Consider the following 9806-nt stretch of genomic DNA (forward strand, 5'->3'; position numbering starts at 1 on the left):
GGAAATAAGGAAGAAAGGCCCACATGTCGGGATTACATAGAGATATCAACGCACCGCGCAATTTTCTACCATCTAGAAGACTCCAGAAGCCACGGGAAGTAAACAGAGTCCGAAAGGGGCGGCCCAGGGCGCCCGCCCTGAGGACCTGGGCGCCCGCCACCCTCTGGATGTCAATCAGGACTCTTTTCGCACACGACGTTCCACCGACCTAAAGGATCAAAGATAACGTAGTACCACATTGCCTACCGACCCAAAAATGCATAGAGGAGGAGGACTATATAAGGAGACCCCCCTGGCCCCTGGAGGAGACAAGAAGTTATCATCGAGTTGAGGGGTGCCCTCGAAGGAAAACCTCTTCTCTAAATAAAATTTCTTTTTAGGCTTAGCAACCAATGTAAGTAGAAATAGATCTTCTAGTTTCTACTAGATTGAGAGAGATAGAGTGGAGGTGTACATCGGAGGAAACCCGGCCTGTCGGTGTCTACTCCAAGCTTGTACCTGCGGGATCAAGTTCTCCTAACCCGAAGCATGCTCCTAGGATTCTTCAGTATTTCGACTTTTAAATTCTAGTAAGTTCTTGTTTTATTGTTCTTTCGGTTTATGAGATTACTTTAATCTCTTCACGTAGAGTTTAGAGTAATCATTGCTGGCGTAAGCGTGGTGTTTAGGCTAGGGTACTCATAGATATTCCCTGACTAGCTGGACCGTGGTAGTAGCAAGGAACGTGACATTTCCGAGTTACCTTTGAAGACCATATCTCGTTAGCAGGAAGGATAGGGTTTATAGGTGTGGGTTGAACATCCTTTGTGGTGCGTAGATTCCGTTAGCCTCCCCAATAAAATAGTAGATCATCCTTACTAAGGTTAGACGGAGACTACGGTTGCAGTCTTCTCTATTTATCACTCACATCGAGAAACATTCTTTGTTGCCTAAAGGGTTAGTAGTAATAGACCGGGTTAGTCAGATGCACTCTTTCTCCTAGTGGTAAAAAAATAAATACGATACTCTGGATAACCTTCCGGGTGAAGTGCTCACCGATATCCGTGCGCTTGCGGATCAATTCCTTATTGCGTTCCCAAATATCAACAGTGCTCTATGTGCAATCATTGAGTTTCAACTTGCTCTCGGTTGGACAACTTTGTGATCTTGGATTTGAATGCCAATTCAAGAAGAAGGAAGTGATTGTGACCAAGGATGATGACAATGAAGTGATATTCAAAGGCTTCCGACACAACAACTTATATGTAGTTGATTTCTCATCCAATGAAGTTGATGTCAAGACTTGCTTATTCACCAAGACTTCACTTGGGTGGTTGTGGCATAGAAGGTTAGCACATGTTGGAATGGGCACACTCAAGAAGTTGATGAAGAAAGAATTGATTAGAGGCTTGAAGGATGTGACATTTGAGAAGGACAAGCTTTGTAGTGCATGTCAAGCCGGCAAGCAAGTTGCAAACACTCATCCAACCAAGGCCTATCTCTCTACTTCAAGAGTGCTTGAGCTGCTTCACATGGATTTATTTGGACCAACCACATATGCTAGTCTTGGGGGCAACAAATATTGCTTGGTCATAGTTGATGATTTCTCCTGGTACACTTGGACATTCTTCTTGCAAGACAAGGCCGAAGTTGCATCAATATTCAAGAAGTTTGCAAAGAATGCCCAAAATCAATTTGATGTCAAGATCAAGAAAACTAGAAGTGACAATGGCAAAGAGTTTGACAACACCAACATTGAAGAGTATTGTGATGAAGTGGGAATCAAGCATGAGTTCACCTCAACATACACACCACAATAAAATGGGGTTGTAGAAAGAAAGAACCGGACATTGATCACCTTGGCAAGAACAATGTTAGATGAATACAACACTTCGGAGAAGATGTGGGCCGAGGCAATCAACACCGCATGCTATGCTTCAAACCGGCTCTTTCCTCACAAGTTCCTAGAGAAGACACCATATGAGTTGCTCAATGGGAAGAAGCCCGATGTCTCATTCTTTAGAGTGTTTGGGTGCAAATTCTACATATACAAGAAGCGCCAACACTTAGGCAAGTTCCAAAGGAGATGTGACATTAGGTACTTGGTTGGCTATTCATCAAAGTCCAAGGCATATAGGGTCTTTAACCATGCCACAAACATGGTTGAAGAAACATTTGATGTTGAATTTGATGAAACTAATGGCTCCCAAGGAGCAAGTGATAATCTTGATGATGTAGGTGGTGAACCATTTAGTGATGCCATGAAGAACATGCCCGTGGGAGACATCAAGCCAAAAGAAGATGATGATGACGTGCAAGTCATAGAGCCACCATCCACCTCGCATGTACCACAAGATGAAGACAAGGATGTGAGAGATGCTCATGAAGACACCCAAGTCACTCATGAGCAAGCGGTGGCACAAGCACAAGATGTTGATGCTCCCCAACTAACCCCTCAAGTGGCACCAAGAAGAACATCACATCTACTCCAAGATCACTCTCAAGATCTCATCATATAGAGTCCATCACATGGTGTAACTACTCGTTCTTGACATGCTTTATTTATTGAACATCACGCTTTTGTGTCTCTTGAAGATGAACCAAAGACTATAGAGGAAGCTCTTCGTGATGCGGATTGGATCATGGCAATGCAAGAGGAGTTGAACAACTTCTCTCACAACCAAGTATGGACACTTGAAGAGCGACCCAAAGATGCAAGAGTGATTGGAACAAAGTGGGTCTTCTGGAACAAGAAGGATGATCAAGGCAAAGTGGTGCGCAACAAGGCAAGACTTGTGGCAAAAGGCTTTTCACAAGTGGAAGGTCTTGACTTCGGTGAAACCTTTGCACCGGTGGCAAGACTAGAAGCAATCCGTATCCTACTTGCATATGCATCTAGTCATGATATCAAGTTATTTCAAATGGATGTGAAAAGTGCTTTTTTAAATGGATATATTAATGAGCTTGTCTATGTTGAGCAACCCCCCGTTTTTGAAGACCCTAGGTACCCCAAGCATGTCTACCGGTTGTCCAAGGCTCTCTATGGTCTCAAGCAAGCTCCTAGAGCTTGGTATGAGAGGCTTAGGGACTTCCTCATTGAGAAGACACAACACTCTTCACCAAGAAAATGAATGGGGAAATCTTCATTTGCCAAGTTTATGTTGATGATATTATTTTTGGCTCTACTAATGAAGATTTTTGCAAGGAATTTGGTGATTTGATGTCCAAGGAGTTTGAGATGTCCTTCTTCCTATGATTTCAAGTCAAGCAAATGAAGGAAGGAGTCTTCATCTCTCAAGAGAAGTACACTCAAGATCTTCACAAGAGGTTCAAGATGATGGATTGCAAGCCAATCAAGACTCCCATGGCATCAAATGGGCATCTCGACTTGGATGAGGGAGGTAACCCAATTGACAAGACTCTTTATCGCTCCATGATAGGAAGTCTACTCCTCACCGCATCTAGGCCCGATATCATATTTAGTGTGTGTATGTGTGCTAGATATCAAGCAATGCCTATGGAATCTCACTTGATTGCCGTCAAGAGAATTCTTAGGTATCTAAAATACACACCTTGCCTAGGTTTGTGGTATCCCAAAGGTGCAAGATTCCAACTTGTAGGCTATTCCAATTCGGATTATGCGGGTGCCGGATTGATAGAAAAAGCACATCCGGAGGGTGCCATTTCCTAGGTAGATCTCTTGTCTCTTGGATGTCAAAGAAACAAAATAGTGTTGCCTTGTCAACGGCCGAAGCGGAATACATTGCCGCCGGTGCTTGTTGTGCACAAATACTCTACATGAAACAAACTTTGCTAGACTATGAAGTAGTACTAGACAAAGTACCTTTGTTGTGTGACAACGAAAGTGCCGTAAAACTTGCAAACAACCCGGTTCAACACACCCGCACAAAACATATTGACATCCGCCACCACTTCCTTAGGGATCATGTTGCTAAAGGTGACATATCTCTAGAGAATGTGGGAACGGAAAATCAATTGGCGGATATCTTCACAAAACCCCTAGATGAAGCTAGGTTTTGTATGTTGAGAAATGAACTAAATGTGCTTGATCTCTCTAACTTCACTAAAAAGGTAAAGTTGTGTGTTGAAACATGTAAATAGCTTTTGCTTTGCATATCATGCATACTAAAACTAAAAATGAACAAATTTTGTGTGTAGGGCTTGTCTAACATGGTTAAGACAACCCCCATGTGTGTGTGAAAAAGCTTAACCTTGGATCAAACGTGACAAGCATTAGTTTAATTTCAAGTATTGCATTTCACCTCATATCATATGCATGCTTGTTAGTTGACCGTTTCTTTTCGGTTACTCTTTGAGCATCCGCTGTGTTCTCCCATAGATAGGGGGAGCATTCAAAGATCATTGTGATTAAAACCCCTAGCTTTATGGCCATAAGATGCTCCTTGGTGATTTCTCGCGACTATTTTCATAAAAACTACTAAGCCTATGTCTAAATATTTGTGAAAAATTGAGGGTTTGAGAGAGGTCTCTCATACCAGTTCCATTTCGTATTTATTTGTGTGTCTTTGAAGATGGATCTTGGTTGGGTCAAAGTCGGACGTAGTGCTAAGTCGAAAAAGGACTCAGAGAGGCACCGGACGATGCACAGGACGCTGCCTCCGTGCGTCCGGTGCGGTGAGTGTGCCAGACTGCACTCACCGGATGCAGGAACAGTGTCCCTGCAGCGTCCGATGATGTGCGTCTGGTGCTCACCTGGCGTGCCCTAGGGCACCGGACGCTAAGATCAGCGTCCGGTGGCCATCGTCCGGTGATATGCCAAATTGCATACCTCTTTGCGCATGAGTCCGGTGACACATAATGAGCGTCCGGTGACCCCGCAGCGGGCTCATATAACCCGCGCCCTCGGGTTTGGCTCAGGTGTTTCCTTTTCTTTCTCGCGAAGACCACCGCGCCTGAGCCCTAGCCTAACTCGCCGAATGTCGCCGCCGCCGTGAAGCCTCGTTCTTCTCCGACAACCCCTCCTCTCCCTCATGCGCAGTGCTGCCCCAAGGATCCACTCCATCCCTTCCTCGCGCAGATTCCCAGTTTCTCGCGACTTCTAGGGTTTGGGTGAGTTTCTTCAACCCTGCCCCTAAGGTGTTTGGTTTAATGCCTAAACGGATTTGGATGTTGTTTTTGACAAAATTCTCCTTCGTTTTTCCTTCATAGCACCTTGAGGAGTAGTTTTGCGTTCTTCGGAGGATCCCAATCGCGATATTTCGTCCGGAACGCATCTCGACATCGGTCGTAAGCCGTTCGCGCCCGTTCCTTATCTATTCTTGCGATCTATAGGGTGATCTCACCTCTAGCCATTATGTTTGCTTATATATGCCCTATCTTTTATCTCTCTTGCAGTACGTTGCTCTCTCGTGCCAGTTTGTCAGTTGTCAGTAGTTGTTCAGGCCATTTGTTCTTGTGATGGCTCGTTGCAAGAACGTCAGTGGTACGGCAGCCGGCGCTGGAGGTTCCCTAGGAGGTGATTGTGGAGGTGATCCTCCCCATCGTCTGTCAGCGGCAGAGAAGGGCAAGGGCAAGAAATTAGCCACCAAGAAGCACAAGGCCAGCGACAGAGAGGTAGAGGTGGCAGAGGCAGTTGCAGCAGCAGCTGAGGCAGCTGAGAGGGGAGGACGGTCAGGTGCTCTGAGGACAGGGGCCGATCTCACACCACGTCAGAGGCGTGCAGTGCTTGAGGCCGAGGCTCGTCAAGGATCACCTCTAGGCACTATCATGATAGGAGGACAGCGTGTCAGGATCAATGTCAGAGATCCAGCTCAGGAGGACCCAGACACAGAGACAGAGGCAGAGACACAGGTAGAGGGTTCAGCAGAGGCACAGGAGCAGGAGCAGCCCCTCAGGAGGTCAACCCACACTCATACACAGGCCACTCCTCGGACTGGTACGCAGGGCCAGTCTACCTCTGCTGCTCGTGCTACACCAGCTAGAGGCACACCAGCTCCTCGTCAGGGACCAGTCAGGATACACAGGGATCTCACCCTAGTGTCAGCCCGCGAGATCCAGCAGCTGCGCTTCGTTCCTTTTACCACTTGGTTTCCAGCTGCTAGGGATCCACGAGCCGGTGCCAGGTTCTACACAGTGGTCTAGGAGGACATCTACGAGGCACTGGTTCGCTCACAGTCTCAGTTCAGGGAGCATAGAGTGATAGACCTTGAGATACTAGGGAACGTGGTTGGGGCAGACATCCGTCAGTACTTCACATACCTCCACGGTCTCCCTGAGTTACTATCTTTACATAGTACTTACTGTGAGCAGTAGGTCAGAGAGTTCTATGCTTCAGTGTGGGTTTCTCCAGATCACAGCTATATCCACTACGCACTGGCAGGGACTGACTACAGGGTCACAGCACATAGGGCCAGAGAGGTACTTGGCTTGAGAGCTTACTCCACCAGGATTCACCAGCTGTGCTACGGAGACTTCGAGCCCCCTCGACGTCCTCATGGTGGTGAGATACCACCAGTTGACTTTGTGGCTCCTTGTTTCCGTCCGCTTTTTGGAGAGGGCTCCAACTGGATAGTTGGCGATTTGACTCGCCCAGCCAGGATCCTCGACTTTGCGTCAAGGAAGACACTCCTCCCCAGCACAGGCTACAGAGATGGATTCACTCGGATTCAGTAGTGTCTCGTAGCTCACCTCATCTCGCAGACTCCGTTTGACCTATGGGATTTGATAGTCTCAAAGATCGAGGATACTATCTCAGAGAGCTTCAGGGGACGGCGTTAGTTGCCGTATGCACATTGGATCACCCTACTCATTCTTCATGCTAGGCCCGTGCCCCTGCCAGCTCACCTGCAGAGGGAGTTGATAGACTCAGACACTATCTTTCCCCACTACGACCCCAGGCAGATGTTGAGAGCACACTACGACCTCCGAGGCCCACCACCTCCCAGTGCACCACGTGGCCCCGTGCCCCCACCTTCTTCTAGGGGCACTCGCAGTTCAGGCGCAGTACCAGAGACCGAGGAGCAGCAGGATATAGCCATTGGGGCTGTTGCAGATGCATAACTGGAGTTGTAGACCTCCAGTAAAAATGATTCTTAGCTTTTTGGAAAAGTTATAAAGTTATCTACAACTTCCTTGTTATCATCTAAAGATGATTCTACAATTAACAAGGTCAATTAACCCCATAAAGACATCTCTGTCCAAAACATGGACAGAATCTGTCATGCCACATTAAACAGCTATAACTTGAGGTTCACATGTCCATAATTTATGGTTGCATACTTTATAGCGATATCACTAAATTTTGAACAACTTTGTTATAAACATCTAGAGCTAAATCTACCATTAACAAGGCCTCACATAACAAACAATGCAATCATGTCTGGGTTTAGATAGAAACTGGAACAGTACTTTAAACCACTATAACTAAAAATGTGCTTAACCAAAAATTTTGCTATTTATCTTTTTGGAAAGCTTAAGAAAAGTACTAAAACTTATATATTTTTATCCAGGCAAGATTCACAACTTATCTGAGCCAAACAATACAAACATGCAGATCCACTGAGAATAGGAGCAAAGCAACACAGGGCATTTGTTATTTTTATAACTCTTAATGTATCAATCCTAAATGCATGAAACAAATGCGTGACATCAAATATAATATGCAAAGCAGGTCACAATATGTTCACATTTATTTGGGCAATAATACAGCAGTTACGAAAAAGACAAATATAACAAGCATTTAAAACCTAATTGCATAAATCTATTTTTACAACTAAAACTTCAAACAAAATCATGCCAAATGATAGATCTACTGCATAGAGAATTTCATATGGATTCCAAAAAGTCCACATTTGCTATTTTACAACAATTCTATGAATTACTAAGCATTTCTAAAGTTCATACAAGAAATCTGCAAAACAAAAGATAAAGGAAAACGACTTTGAATCTGGAACCCTGAACTTTCTCCGAATCAACTCGCCGTCCAGAGCACTATTTATAAATATGAGTCTGTGGTTCACATCTGGAACCCTGAGGTTTACTCTATTTGAAACCGAGATCCTTCTTCTTCCTCTTCTTCGTACCAACAGGGTAGAGAACCGACCTTATCCAGTGGCTAGTCGGTGGCAACGGGGCTGACCACAGGGGGGCTGGAGCCAGCGGACGCAGAGCTCGGTGGAGGATGGACACAGACATGAGACGTACAGCATGGACCGCTGGTGTAGCTGGCCGGCCAGGGAGCTTGGCTTCCATGGCGGACAAGACAGAGGACGGCGAGCGAGAGCGTGAGGGAGAACGAGATGGGTGCGTGGACTGCAAAGAAGAGCAAGGGGAAAGCATCTGGCGTCCACATTGTGAGCAGGGAGGCAGAGGCACGCGGCAGCAGGGCTCAGCAATGGTGGAGCGTGAACCGTGCATGACGACCACGTCGGCAAATCGTCAAGCACGTGGCGTGAGTCGTAGTAGGCAAGGTGGTAGGCGATTTTGGGCTTGTTCCGGGCCGAATTTGGAGATGGGCCAAAAACGAAGTTTGCTCACCCCACCGTGCACTACAACTTTGATTAAGGGTGCTAAGTCGTTAGACTAACAGATTAGAAGATAATTAGATGCCACGTCATGAGTGTCAACATATTGCCGGTGATTAGGAAAACCAAGAATTGATGGTCCAAACCATGTCAAACATGATGCAACTTTTTACATGACCTTCTCCAAGTAATTGTCCACCACTTTTATTTTTGGACCAACTTTAGTTGCTTAATAAAAACATGAGAACGCGGCATGCCAACGGGTCGATGTCCGTTTAGCGATAAAATAAACTTTTGCTGTTTTGGGAGCTATTTCTGGATATCCAAATTAACTCCAAATTTGATGACACTTCATCCATTGCTTTCATCAAGAAGAGTACTCCAACTCATAATAAGGAATCTAATTGAGTTACCATAAAACGTCACAAAGGATCTAACTCACTGCTGTACTTCCAGGGACTTAGAATTATTTCTCAGGGCTAAAAAGCAGCAGCTGATTTGAACTTTGAGCCTCTGTTTTAACTACTTGGAAGCTGATTTGGTTCTTGACTCTTGAATAAAGTTTCTTCTACAGAAGGAAAGCTACAACGTTTCTTTAAGGTCAAACCTTATAACTCCAACAGAAGTCAAACTTTCACTTTGGTCAAAGCAGTATCCTCATAAAGCTCCAAATAGGGTTTTAGGCCAATTGAAGCATTTTCTCGACATAAGCTCAACATGATCCCTTCATAACTTTTGTTGTATAATTCATCTAGAGTCATACGAGCATATTTGGAAGGTTTGGTTCATGACCCATGATTCTATTTCCTTAATAGAGCCATTTCAACCAGGATATAACTCATCATTTCATGTGACTTCTTGATTCCAAACTTCACCAAACTTTTCCAGAGACCAATATAGATTGGGATGGATATGAGACACATGAAAAATGTTCCACTAACACCATCCAAGCATACCTTTTCAAAAAGGGCATATATGTAAGTAAAGGTGCATCATCCAAGTCCAAGTTAGGGCTTACTTTCTTAGATTGACTTCGACCTTTTTATTACCATTGAACTTGTCATGTTTAAGCTCAAACCTAGTACTTAGCAAGTGACAAACACCTGGGGTGTTACAGCCTTCCCCCTTAAAAGAATCTCGTCCCAAGATACGGTGCAAAAGACTTTCAAGGGAAGAAAACAATGTCATCCATCTCCCAACATCAGCGATAACAGTGGGCTGCTTTGCTTGGAACATGAGAGAAGCAAACTTGGTCCAAACATTTTACCATACTTGCTCTTCATACTAGACCTTTCTAAGGAAGAATCTACCTTTTTGTTTGAC

This window comes from Sorghum bicolor, chromosome 9 (genome assembly GCF_000003195.3).
Source record: "Sorghum bicolor cultivar BTx623 chromosome 9, Sorghum_bicolor_NCBIv3, whole genome shotgun sequence".
NCBI lineage: Eukaryota > Viridiplantae > Streptophyta > Magnoliopsida > Poales > Poaceae > Sorghum > Sorghum bicolor.